General features: G+C 43.5%; 1 protein-coding gene across 2 annotated transcripts in view; it reads right to left on the minus strand.

The window, feature by feature from the left end:
- The window catches only part of VGLL4 (vestigial like family member 4), a 118,690-nt gene that overhangs the window by 48,883 nt on the left and 55,986 nt on the right, over nt 1-13,821 (minus strand). The window lies entirely within an intron of this gene.

Consider the following 13,821-nt stretch of genomic DNA (forward strand, 5'->3'; position numbering starts at 1 on the left):
AGACGGCTAAAAACAAAAAAAGAACCCCGCCAAAAAAAAAAAAAAAAAAAAAAAAACCAAAAAAAACCCCAAACCAAACAACTTTTCAAGCTTTCCCAATGAAGAGGCAGCAGGGCCGGGGCGGGCGGGACAAAGGCGGGGAGCGCAGGGCCCGCACATGCGGGCGATGCTCGGTACGGCCCCGGTGTCACCCGGCTTCCTCCCGGCGGCGGGCGGGGGCGCTCCGGCAATCCCCGAGCTCCGCAAATGTCAGGGATGTTTTCTGCAGCAGGTCAGCCCCTAAATGCACCCAGGGTTTGAGAGAGAGAGAGAGGAGGCGGCGGGAGGGAGGCTGTGCCCGGGGGGATGTGCGGGGGGGCCGGGCCTGAGCCGCTCCCCACGGGGCGAGGGGGAGGAGGAGGAGGAGGAAAGCAGGGGCAGCCCGGGGAGGAGAGGGGCCCCCTCTGGACATGGGGCAGGAGCTGAGGGAGAGCAACTTTTTGGTCGGGCTCCTGAGCAGGAGAGCGGAGCTTTTAAATCCATCTGTTTAAAATCAATTCTTTCTCTTAAACGTTTATTTAAATTTCCCAGCGCGGCCTCAGACACATCCCAACACTGCTGCAGCGAAAAGTAGTGCTGTTTTACAGTAATGGAACATTACTGCAGCAAAAAGTAGTGCTATTTTACAGTAATGGAACAGAACAGCAGCTCTGGCATGATACTGACAATTAACACGAAATAAATGAGGCACCCCCATATGCATATAGACAGGTACAGTGTACTCCCCACACACACAGCTACAATAAAATCAGTACATTGATTTGATCAGGTACAAATACATCACATTTGCTTTTTTAAAGGGCCATCAGCAGTTAACCACCCCGTGTCCTGCATTTCTAACAGCACAGCCCCAGCTGAGATGACACCACCAACGAGATTTTTCCAGCAGTGGCTCCCCTCTCAGGATGTGGTCTGCCCTTCTGCAGGCCAAACCTCCATCACAAAGACTCTGGCTGCTTATACAGATGTGCACAACTCATCCTAAGAGGGCAAGAACATCTGTCTGGGCATGAGCATGTGCTACCCTAATGGGCATCAGTTCGCATTTCCTGCGACTGATCCACACCTGAAGTCTGATTTGACAGAAAAAGAGAAATTAACACTGGGGAGGTTTGGTCTCACGAGGGAAAATAGCTAATGGAGCCCTGATCTTCCCCATGCCTCCCCCCGTCCTCCTTGGCTTGGCACACACCTCATCCCTGCCTTCCTGGGATGGAGAACTGGAATGTACACACTAGCACCAGTAACAAACTTTCCTTTCCACTCTGAGATTTCCTCCTCCCTGTCAGAGACGGGGAAGACATTACGTTACAGATGCAACTCATGGGCTGACCTTTTATCGAGGTGTTTTGAAAAGTATTGCTTCAATGTTGGGGTGTTTCAATGAGACCAAGCAGTTCCGCTAAAGTTACTACTGATCATAGGATCATCAGGGTTGGAAAAGACACCTAGGATCATCAAGGCCAACCATTAACCCAGCACTGCAACATCCACCACGAAACCATGTCCCTCAGCACCATGTCAACCTGTTTTTTCAATACCTCCACGGATGGGGACTCCACCACTGCCCTGGGCAGCTTGTTCCAACGTTTGACGACCCTTTCTGTGAAAAAAATTTCTCTAATATCCATCCTAAACCTCCCCTGGTGCAACTTGAGGCCATTTCCTCTTGTCCCATGGCCTGTTCCTTGGGAGAAGAGACCGACCCCCCCTGGCTACCCCCTCCTTTCAGGGAGTTGGAGAGAGCCAGAAGGTCTCCCCTCAGCCTCCTTTTCTCCAGGCTGAACACCCCCAGCTCCCTCAGCCTCTCCTCACAAGACTTGTGCTCCAGACCCCTCACCAGCTCCATTGCCCTTCTCTGGACCCGCTCCAGCCCCTCAATGTCCCTCGTGTCATGAGGGGCCCAGAAGTGGACACAGCCCTCAAGGGTGAGGGGCCCAGAAATGGACACAGCACTCAAGGTGGGGTCTCACCAGTGCCCGGTACAGGGGGACCAACACTGCCCCAGTCCTGCTGGCCACACGGTTCCTGATACAGGCCAGGATGCTGCTGGCCTTCTTGGCCACCTGGGCACGCTGCTGATTCATATTCAGCCTGCTATACTAGGATAACTAGGAATAGGAAATTTATCTCCAAGGAAGATCCCCTAGAACACAAGTAAGGTTTTTTCTCTTCACTTCAGACACAAAAAGTCATCCTGTGCATTATCTACCTGTACGCTTCAGTTGAGGGAGAACATCCACTAGCAGTGCTGAATTCAATACAGAGGGAAACAAAATTATCCAAAAGGCACTCTGCATTGCTGGGAAGATGAAGATCAAGAAGTATTTGTTGATTATTTATATGCAAAAAGGGCACTCTCCTAATTGGAAGTGCTATTACTCTAAGACTTCAACAAGGTGTAAAAACTTAACGCTGAGGTAACAGTATATTTCTTGGATGGTACCTAATTAGAAGGTTGCAGTTGTTTTTTTGTCTCACAGCACTTGTCACCCCAAAAGTTGCAACCACACATCTGCAGACCAAAGTAGTGCACAGGATTTTCTAGAAAGAGAAATGTTTTTAAGAAACAGAAGAACCTTACGGTTTTTAAGCAGGGAGACTGGAGGTTTTATGTAGCAGATCCTGTTGTGCATACTCAAATCCAAAGATATTCTATAGCAATGCTTCAGATTAAACCAACCATTTAATAAAGGCATCGAGAGAAGGCTTAATCCTTTAAGATATAAACTGTGATAAAAATTCATACATACAACATAAACAGAAGTGATGTGATTCTTCAGCATGAAATGCAAGTTTCTCACGTAGGTATGCCAAGGCTTTTGAGGAAAATATTTCTGATATGTACAGCTTTTAATATAGAGAGCATCCCTGAATTTACATTAATGCAACACATTTTATGGATGTTTGGGAAGGATAAGAAGAGACAAATATTTAATTTCTCCAATTTAAAATACTTCTATTTCTTGGGTGACGAGGCAGAAAAGAAAGCAATGTTCTAAACTTCTTCAGAGCAGTGGTCTGCAGGACAGGGTTTGTGCAGAATGTGTCAGCTACAGAAGGGCACTAGAGTTCAAAGACCAATAAAAATGCCCCTCTATATTCAAAGATACACGTTCCTTCAAGTAGTCTGGCAAAGCAAGGTTGGGTATTGTCTACAAACCACTGACTGCTCAGTGTTGTTGTCCAGACGCTAATAAAGCAGTCTTCTTTATTAGACCAGTAGTCACTGGTCTACAGGTTTTTAGACAGCAATGATGTCTTTATTAGGTGGATGGCTTTGAGCAGTGCAGCATACACTGTGATTAGCACTTGTGAAATGTCACATAATGAACAACTTAGATGCTTTACATTAAATTATACTAAACTGGTACCAAGCACTGGGAGCTTTATGAATTTCTGAATTAAAATATCTGTGCTGAAAGTAAGGTGATGCCTAGTTAACGAATAGAGGGGCGGGGGATAAGTATCTCAAGTGTTCTAAAATCAAAATCCATTCATAGGTAACCTTTCTTTGGAAGAAACAGCTCAACAAATTCATGTCCAGCAGACATTCGCCTTAAATACTGACAGGGTCACTGTGAAGTACTCTGTTCCTGACAGCAAAGAATTCCCAGCTGCTTGATTCCAACTGCTGGTCATCAAACACATCACCAGTCTGAGATACACTGAACTGAAACTAATAATCAATGCCTCAGCGGTTTGGTTCAGCATACCCAGAAAAACAAGTTATTAACATCCCCCCCAGGACCTTTGTTAGTTCATTCTGTTCATTCTACATATCAATAGCTTCAAACACAATTATATGCTGTAGCATCTCTGCTTCACATGAGCTGGAGAACCTCCTATAGGATTGAACACATTTTTCTGCTGTAAGACAGATCAATACCCTTATCTCTATAGAAAACGTTGAAAACTGGAACTTTTAACACAACAGCATCCCCTAGAGGTAACTGAAAATCCACGTGTCTCTCTGAAGCGCCCCGGACTTCACATCAAAGTTCATTAGATTTTATTTTAATTGGCCTACATAACAGATGAGAGAGTTCAGCCTCTAGGTGATCTTCTGATTTACTTTTATAGGGAAAGCAAATTTAGTTTGAAGACCAAACAAATCTGTGTGAACACCAAAATGTCTAATCACAGAAATATTCTGACGCAAGGAAAAGAAAAAAGGAGGTTCTAGTGAGTAGGTAAATCACCGATGTCAAAACCAGGAGACTAAATATGTGTTTGGACAGCTAGTCCCTGGCATCAGGCTGGAGTGTGACAAGATTTTGGTGCTGCTCCTCTACAATTCTCACAGTAAGAAAATATCAAAACTCACTCTCTTGGAGAAAGAGAGGAAAAGCTTAGGGAAGTAGTGTGAAGGAACCGGTGTGGCAGGCTCACCTATATCTACACTCCACGTGTTTTCTGTGAGCTGGCTTATGTCTGGTCAGATGGACCCATGTCCCTGGGCAGCTGGAGCCCACTGGGGACACTCCTGCTCTGCTCCTTTCAGCTGCTTTCTGTCTGGGTGGAATCCAGTTGATGTCTGCACCCGCTCTGTGATGCAGAGCAGAGAAGGGCAGCCAGGAGATGCATTGTGAAAACAAACATCTGCCCCAGCTGCAGCCCCACCACGGGGGGACCAAAGGCTGGTGAGAACACAGCATTCTTCAGATTTAAAAGGAAAAGCTGGAGAAACTTACCTTGTCAAAGAGTTACAGTGCATGTTATGGACGTAGTATGCTATTGGTCACTGGTTCCTAAATGCTGATAAAAACTTTTCCACTATAAAAATACATAGTCATGACTGACTTGAGCAATAATAGGACCTAACATAAAAATCAATCCTTACAAACGTCTGTTATTTGTTTACCTGTTTTGGTTTTTGTTTTTTTTTTAGGAAAAAATGGCAATTCCTTAATATATCAAGTTCCATAATGCCAGATTTGACATTAAGACTCTATATATGGTTTTTACAGCACTTAAACATATAATGAGCTGCTTTAGAACAAACGTTTTCGAGGAAGCTACCACGGAGCCCTCCTTTCTGCTGTCCTCAGCCCTGCCAGCCCTCTGCCACCATCCTCCCCTCTTCCACCTGAGAAAATGGTTTTGGTGCAGTTTTACTGGTCTGGTCTGCACCCTGTGCCACACACCACCTTCCAGTGGGAAAATGCCTGATACTGGGTGAGGACCAGCGCCGCAGAAGAGGAACCAGCCATTCACTGGGACACAACTCAAGCTTCACCCTTGATGATCACCAGCAAAGGGAAACATCTCTACAGTGACCAATTTTGCTAACGAGAAAAAGCAGTTTTTACAGCAGCGAGACACACTCTGATGTAAACCACCACACAGTATTGCTCAGTATAATTCCATTCTTGAAGGGACAAAAATATCTGTGTTGCAGCTCAGGCACTAAAAAAATGAGTAAATTTTAGTTAACAGCTGCTAGGTGGCGATGTGCCTGAAGGAAAAATACTGCTTCTCCTCTTCCACATGCTCAGCTGCAGAGCTGCCCCACTTATCACCTCGATTTTTATTACTTCGGTTAGAATACATTTCACAGGAAAAAAAAAAGTAAACAAAAATTCTCATTTAAGCGAGATGGGGTGTTTGCTTTTAAATCCATTCTGATACGATAAGGAAATACAGTTAAAATGTATTAAGTATGCAGGAAGTTCAGAGAGGCACAATAAGGAAAATGACATTTAAAGTTCCTTGCAAAGAGCTATCTCGACAGCTGTGCCCGAGATCCACACACAGCTCAGCTCCTCGCTCAGTGACTCAGATACCACAAAACGCACCAACTTCACACACTTCTTACAAAGCATTAAGTAACCACGATTACACCAGTGACCAGAAGATATTCTATATTAAAACACAACATTCTTCCAGATCACTTTGTCTTTTTTTTCTTAACATAGAGGTGCATTGCAAGTAGTTTTTAATCGCATCGAAGTACCTTCTCTCTGTCACAAAAAGAAAAGCATCCCTGAACAGAAGCCAGCGCACACCTTCTCGTTTTACCTGTCCTTGATTAGTTAAAGGTTTCAACAATATGCCAGACATCACAGAACATGAGATGGTTTTGTTCCTATCAGTGAAGTTCCTCGAGACTGAAATGTTAGACTTACGCCCAATATTAAGCTGTAGCAAAATAATTGGTTTATTCCCTTCCATTCCTGTCAAACCCTAACTTATGCAATCCTGTTTAAAAACCAAACATGGGAATATCTAGTAAGGAAATGTGTTTATGAGTGTGCACGTGTATTAACTGCATCCACACTCACGCACTGCTGGGCAATAACTCCAGTAACGAAGCTGCCTGTTCCCAAAAGGACGGAGCCTGCAGGCATCCCAGTGCCAGCTCCCTACTGGCCCAACAAGAACAGAACTGCCAAGGAAACTCAAAATATAGCAATGCCCAAGAATATCCGGAGTTGCAAGCTCTTCTAGGACCCAGGAACAGATGGTGATGGCTTGTCTGGCCTCAGAGTGGGGTTATTTTAAAACTTTTTAAAAAATGTTTAGCTGTACTGTAGTTCTTAGGGCTACAAAGATGATGAGCGGCCTGGAGAAGCTCCCTTATGAAGAGAGGCTGAGGGACTTGGGTGTTTTTAGTCTGGAGAAGAGAAGACTGAGGGGGGATCTGATCAATGCCTATAAATACTTAAAGGATGGGTGTCAGGAGGATGGGGCCAGTCTTCTTCCTTGGTGCCCAGGGACAGGACAAGAGGAAATGGGCAAAAACTTGAACATAAGAAGTTCCACCTAAACATGAGGAGGAACTTCTTTACTTTGAGGATAGAAGAGCCCTGGAACAGGCTGCCCAGGGAGGTGGTGGAGTCCCCTTCTCTGGAGACATTCAAACCCCGCCTGGACACGTTCCTGTGCAACCTGCTCTGGGTGGACCTGCTCTGGCAGGGGGTTGGACTAGATGATCTCCAGAGGTCCCTTCCAACCCCATGGGATTCTGTGATTCTTATTCTGTAGTGCTCACTTCTTTGAAGAAACAGAGGGATTTTATATAGCATATCACTGAGTGCAAATGAAAAAAATCAGATCAGTGTGGGAAATAAGCTAAGTTTTGCTTCAGCTAATTGATGTATCATTGTTAGTGTGATAGTAGTAGAGTCTAATAAATTGTATCCAATTAATCCCCAAAAATGTCCTCGGTCTATCAAGGGATCCTTGTTCGCAGAGCGTTATCTAGAGGAAGAGAAACAAACTGGAACATGGCCTTCGACACAGGAACCCAGAGGGTAGGGGAGTATCAATAAGGCCAAAGAAACCAGTCTGGTAAATCTGCCAAGTAGATGGTAACAAAGACTCTGAAATAACGTGCAGCATAATCAACTAATCAAAGGCGTGTTTAGGATGATGATTTCGTAGAATAGGTGTATGTGTGCCTTATATGGGAAAAAGTGCAAAATAAACCTGTAATAGGTCAAGCGGTCGGGAAGAATGTGAGCTCCAACGTCTCAGCCAATGAGAAGGGAGACAGAAACTCAAGCAGCCGGGATAAAGGTATAAAATACCTGAAAGCTAAAAGATCATGGTGCATCTATTTTTGGTGCACCCGATTCAGCGCTGTTTCGTATTAATAAATTATTTTTTTTTTTAACCTTTGCTTCGGTGACTTTGTCCTCTTTAAATTCTAAGATGTGAGTCGGTGTTTCTCACATCACTGATCTGTAAATATTTAGCAATCTAGAACCAGCCATTTCATATCAGATCAAAAAAACTCTTAAGACATTTAACAACTCAAAAAGCTTTTGGTTAATTTTGGTTAATTAAAGCCTGCCCTCATCAGCAAGAACCCTTTTCCTCTGTTTTCCAGTTTTCCCTCCACCACCTCCAGAAAGCAATAGCCTCCTACTCCACACTGAAGGCACCCTGTTATTGTACCACAGCCCATCTTCATGAAGGAACTGAGCAAAGAGTAAGAGGACAGCAAAGGACAAAGGGAGGGCCCAGACGAGTCTTCACTGCAGCTCTCACTTGATTTGGGGTTTTTTTTGGGGCAACAGCCACAATTAGCTGTCTGGGTCAAACCAGAACACAGGTGCAGAAGGTAGTGCATGGTGCCCTGGCAGCAGCTGCTGCTCCAGCAGGTACTTCTTGTCTCCAGAAAGCAGGAGCTGGCAATTTTGGGAATAGCCCATTTTGCTTCCATGGGCTGGATCACGCTGACCCAGAACTCAGCGACGCTTTCCATTACCTTCTGTTCTCTCGCCCTGGCACAAAAGCTGTCCCTCCTGGTCGTTTCAAAGCTTAGACTGCTTTCTAAAAGCTCTGCAATGAACGGTGAGCAGGGGCACGCAGAGCACACACTCTGCTCATCTTTCTAAAACCTAATAACTCTTTCACAACCGCCGAAGACTGCGGGGCAGCGGAGGCAACGAACCCGCCCATCTCTTCCAAGTTCTACGGGGTGAAACACAAATGAGGAAAAGCGTTTGATAGCACCCAATTTATCTTGACCTCATTCTCTGACTGCTTTACTCGAACTGAACAGCAGGCCAGGAAGATCAGGTTTACCAAGAATATTTTTCATTTCTCAGCAGCTCCTTGCAATTCACAATTTGCCAGTGTTTTTTTCTATTCTCTTAAGCTGGGCTAAGAACACTTTAAAAATGCAGCTGGAGTGCGTAACAGATAAATCTAGTTTATCTAGGTTGAAAAATTGTTATTTGCTAATTAAAATCTTGATAATCTTTCCTGTTATTTGCATACTAATTTTAATTTCTGAAGGGTTGATGATAATCACAAACATAATTTATCTTGAACTACAAGGTCTCAAACACCATCAGAGCCTCCAGATGCAAACAGTGAAGTGTTATCTTTGCCATGCCATAATATTGTGTCAACAGGGCAAAGAAAATACTATCTATTTTTCCAATATAAGAAATTGGAAGACAAAAAGAAAAAAAAAAGGAGTAGGAAGAGGATTGTATTATAGAGAAAAAAAGTCAATTCTAAGCCAGCTTGATGCTCAGACATCTAAAACACTTTTCACTTAGAAATGTTAGGAGCCAGACCGTGTTTAGAGGCTAGATTTTAAAATTACTGTGCATATCCCGCAGGTTTGGGAAGAAGCAAATCCAGTTTTCTTGAAACCACTAATTACAGGGTTTAGAAATAAAGCAAAGAGCTCTAAGATTGCTAAAGTCTTTGAAAAGATTTCCCCTTATGGCTAGCTTGGCGAGACATAAGATACACTCACGGGGCCTAATTCAACTTAGATGTCAACGTATGTAAATCTGTGTGAGCGTGTGGAGCTGACCTTGCTGGCAGAACAGCTGAATAACACAGGCAAGACAGGTCACAGCCTTAGAGAGGAGATAAACCCCTGCATCCCAACCCTCGCTTGCTAAGAACCGTGCAGTAAAATCAATCACAACTTTTGTTACAAAACAAATTAATTTCGGTTTTTAAACATTAAAGTAATTACTTATCCTAAAGCTTAGGATGAAAATGCTAATAAGTACCTATTACAGAATCCAATTATGTACCTTGCAACCTACTACTTCATTAAATTAAAAGGAAATTTCATTCCAGTTCTAAGACTATTCATTTCCAATTGAGGGTCTTGTTCTCTACTATTTAAAAGGTATTTCATTCTAATAAATTATTTTACCACACTAAAAAAAAAAAAGGCAACCTAAACTGGGACTGACTTATCCCAAATTGTGGAGCTCCCAAAAACCCCAGTCCCCAGAGAACAGCCCCTTTACTCCAGATGCTGATGGATCCGTTGTCCTCTGGATCCAGTAAAAGAAAACAAGAAAAAAGAACCACCACATTCAGCTGTCAAAGTGCTGCCCTTGGATTGCTTAAAGCAGTAATACATGAAATAATATGTTTTAACTCTATATGTTGTATGCATACGTGCACATACACGTGTGTAGTATTCTCTAACAGACATATGGAATGTTAAAAATTGTATTAATTCCACTAGCTACTACAGAATGCCCTTCGCTGTCCCTAACTACAAATTTACAGGTCTCGAAAGTAAAGAAACGATAACCCCATCAACCCTTTTATAAGGGAAAACTGACTTATCCCAAATTGTGGAGCTCCCAAAAACCCCAGTCCCCAGAGAACAGCCCCTTTACTCCAGATGCTGATGGATCCGTTGTCCTCTGGATCCAGTAAAAGAAAACAAGAAAAAAGAACCACCACATTCAGCTGTCAAAGTGCTGCCCTTGGATTGCTTAAAGCAGTAATACATGAAATAATATGTTTTAACTCTATATGTTGTATGCATACGTGCACATACACGTGTGTAGTATTCTCTAACAGACATATGGAATGTTAAAAATTGTATTAATTCCACTAGCTACTACAGAATGCCCTTCGCTGTCCCTAACTACAAATTTACAGGTCTCGAAAGTAAAGAAACGATAACCCCATCAACCCTTTTATAAGGGAAAACCTCTCAAAAGCAGTCCCTCAGCCCTCCCTGCTCCAAAGCCCAAACCCAAGCGTCAGAAGTTCATGCTCTCAAGCCTTGACAAGTACCGGCAGTGAATGTTTCGACCGAACTGGGAAGCTGAAACCCTGCTTTTTCCAGTGGATCCAAGTTATTGTTTCCAATCCTACAGGCACACAAGGTAAGACGTTCTTCCTTCCAGAAAGGCCATCTTTAGTCTCAAAACCAAACCTAGAGACTGCTGAAAATCCTCCATCAAAACTATTTTTCCATGGAAACAGCCCTATTTTTTCTTACTGTGCTTTTGCTTCCCCCCCCAAAAAAAAAGGAAAGAAGAGGTTTTAAATAAAATTTTCACAATTTACAATAAACAAAGGACACAAATAAAACAACACAAAAAGTTTTAATTATTTGCTATTAACTTCCAGCTTTCTGACAAAACAGCAAAGTCTTGGGAATTACGTTTCCACGTATTTCCCATGGCTGCCCCTCCCCACAGAGCTGGCACGACCCTTCTCTTCTAAGGGGATGGGGTGGTCACAATGACCCTCTCACCATCTTCAATGGATGGAAAGTCTAACAGCAACGTGGGGGCTTCCAAACAACAATGCTAAAAATGGTGGTTTCAAGCCAAAGATTAGCTATTGATTTACCAGAGAGGCAAAATTTCCCTTCGATTAAGGCACAGATACGTGGAATCACAGCCAAACGCTGCAGCCGTTTGAGAGTGACCACCACCAGAGCACAAATCTTTCTCTTTTTTTATCACTCACTTGTTTTTAATCCAATTTTGGGACAGCAGGAAAGATTCAACCCTGCTTCGAAGGCAGCCAGAGTCCTCCAGGATAATGTGTTCCTGAACTTTCTCTGCCAACAGCGGGCAGGGAGAGAAGACCGACCACGCTTGGTGTCACCACTCGGGGAAAAGCAAGAAGAACTCAACTGCTGTCCATTCTACCTGGTGGCACTGGCTGGGTGACACTGCCCCAGCTCGGCAGGAACAAGCTGGCTAACCCTGACTGCTGAGGAGGGGAAAGAGATGTAGGGAGGAAAGGATCAGAACTACCAAATTTGTAAAGGAAAAAAAAAAAAAAAAAAAAAGAAAAAGGAGTTAGGCATGCAGGCACACATCAGGTCTTTTCCCATGACTCATATCCACCCCCCCTTCAATTCCTGACATTCAGTGCTTCCCAAAGAAGACAAATATTCTGCAGTGTCCCCAAAATTTCCTCAGCCTTTGAAAGCATCTCCCATCGTAACATCCCCTTTTGCCTATCTGTAAGCTTCTCTCTCTCCTTCCAATAATCTCAACATCCCTACTCAAAGATATGTTCTCTCCTCTGTCAGTGTCAAACCCTTCCCCCTCGTCCTATGGCTCCCCTCCCTGATCCAGAGTCCCTCCCCATCTCTCCTGGAGCCCCTTGAGGGACTGGAAGGGGCTCTAAGGTCTCCCCGGAGCCTTCTCTTCTCCAGGCTGAACCCCCCAACTCTCTCAGCCCCCCCTCCCAGCAGAGGGGCTCCAGCCCTCCCAGCATCTCCGTGGCCTCCTCTGGCCCTGCTCCAACAGGTCCATGTCCTTCTGCTGTTGGTGGCCCCAGAGGTGGGGCAGCACTGGGGGTGTCTCCCCAGAATGGAGCAGAGGGGCAGAATCCCCCCCGGCCCTGCTGGCCACGGGGCTGGGGATGCAGCCCAGGATGCGGGGGGCTTTCTGGGCTGCCAGCCCATGTTGCCAGCTCATCTTGAGCTTCTCATTCACCAACACCCCCAAGTCCTTCTTCTCAGGGCTGCCCTCAATCCAAAATAATATCTGAATAAAATTTTAAAAGTAATTAATATATTTTTAAGAAAGGCTGCTCTAGGTCAACAGCACACAACTCTACAATGCATTACGCCAGCACACATAGTGTTATCAACAGAGAACAAACTTTCTTCACTTACACCTTTGCAAAAAAACAAATTTGTGAACATCTCAAACATCTAGAAATTCACTGTCCTACAAAAATGTAATGAGATGTTGCACAAATCTCATTTGTTTTTAAAATGCTGCCTAAATCTATCTCGATTGACGTAATAGAGGTCACCAGTCCTAAAGTGTTGGTAACACTTTAGATGGACATACTACAAAACATTCATTATACAAAACTGAATCTCACCTGGCGGGAGAAGTTTGTAATACCTGGATGTTATCACTCCTTTTCCTTTTATGCAGATAAAAGATGATGCATGACTGAAACAAACGCTTTCTTTCAGGGGCACAGAACATGAAATTTATTAATGTTACAGGGTGTCTTATAGGTGCGAGCGTCATCAGTGTGCCTCACAATGAAATAATTGTACAGGCAAAACCCATTAACCACACATTTTCCACACGTGGCTTGTAAATCAGAAGACTATATACAAACGCAGCGTGCTGGAAGGCTGGGGTGATTAGGACCGGTCCCACTGGTCCCCTTATTTTCCATAAAGCAATGACGAGGTTGCGCAGAGACAACAGTATCCATCTGGAACAAAAATATTATCTTACTGCTAGTTGTATTTATACAAAGCCAATATCCATCTATCTCAGCCCTGCATTCAGAAACTTCAGAAAAATCACCTTTAAAAGGAAAAAATCAAAACCTAAGACATTTGCAATTAGCACCTCTTTTTTTTGAAAAAGATTCACTTTCCACAACAAAAAAGCAATATTTTTTTTTCTAAAATGCTAAATGAGGATCCGACTATCACTGACACTGCTACACTGCAAACCTTACTAACAAAATCTAACTAAGGATATGAATGTATTAATTAAGACTCAGGTAACGACTATGGGTGAATGCGGAGCTGGGTTTAAGTTGTCCAGATGTCCACTGCACAGACTCTGCTCTGCCCTTTCACAGACCTAGAACTTGGCAGGAGGGAAAAGACATCATTGTTCTTAACTCTTCAGTTTTGCCTTCCACCCACAACAGAAAATTATGGCTCACACTTACTGTATCAAATCCCATTTTGGGACACGGTTGGAAATGAAAACAATCCAATCCCATTGTGAAATAAGGCAGCAGAGAATTACGAAGTTTTACAATAAGGCTAAACTTTTCCTAGACCTTATTTCAGCAGAAACACCCTGTTAGCATGACACCATTCAATAGAGCAAGCATACATAAGAATGTAACATGCAAACTAATTTACTATCCAAAATACTATTTGCCTGCAGAGAATTCTTAGAAAAAAGAAAACAGATACTCTTTATCAACTCTGGTTTTGAGATTGCCAATATTATAATTCTCCAACCAACTTCAGAATGTAATTTACCTAGCTATAAATAATAACAAGAAAACCATTAAAAGTGATTTTTACATTTAGAAGAGTAA

This window comes from Calidris pugnax, unplaced genomic scaffold (genome assembly GCF_001431845.1).
Source record: "Calidris pugnax isolate Ruff unplaced genomic scaffold, ASM143184v1 scaffold201, whole genome shotgun sequence".
Taxonomy (NCBI): Eukaryota; Metazoa; Chordata; class Aves; order Charadriiformes; family Scolopacidae; genus Calidris; species Calidris pugnax.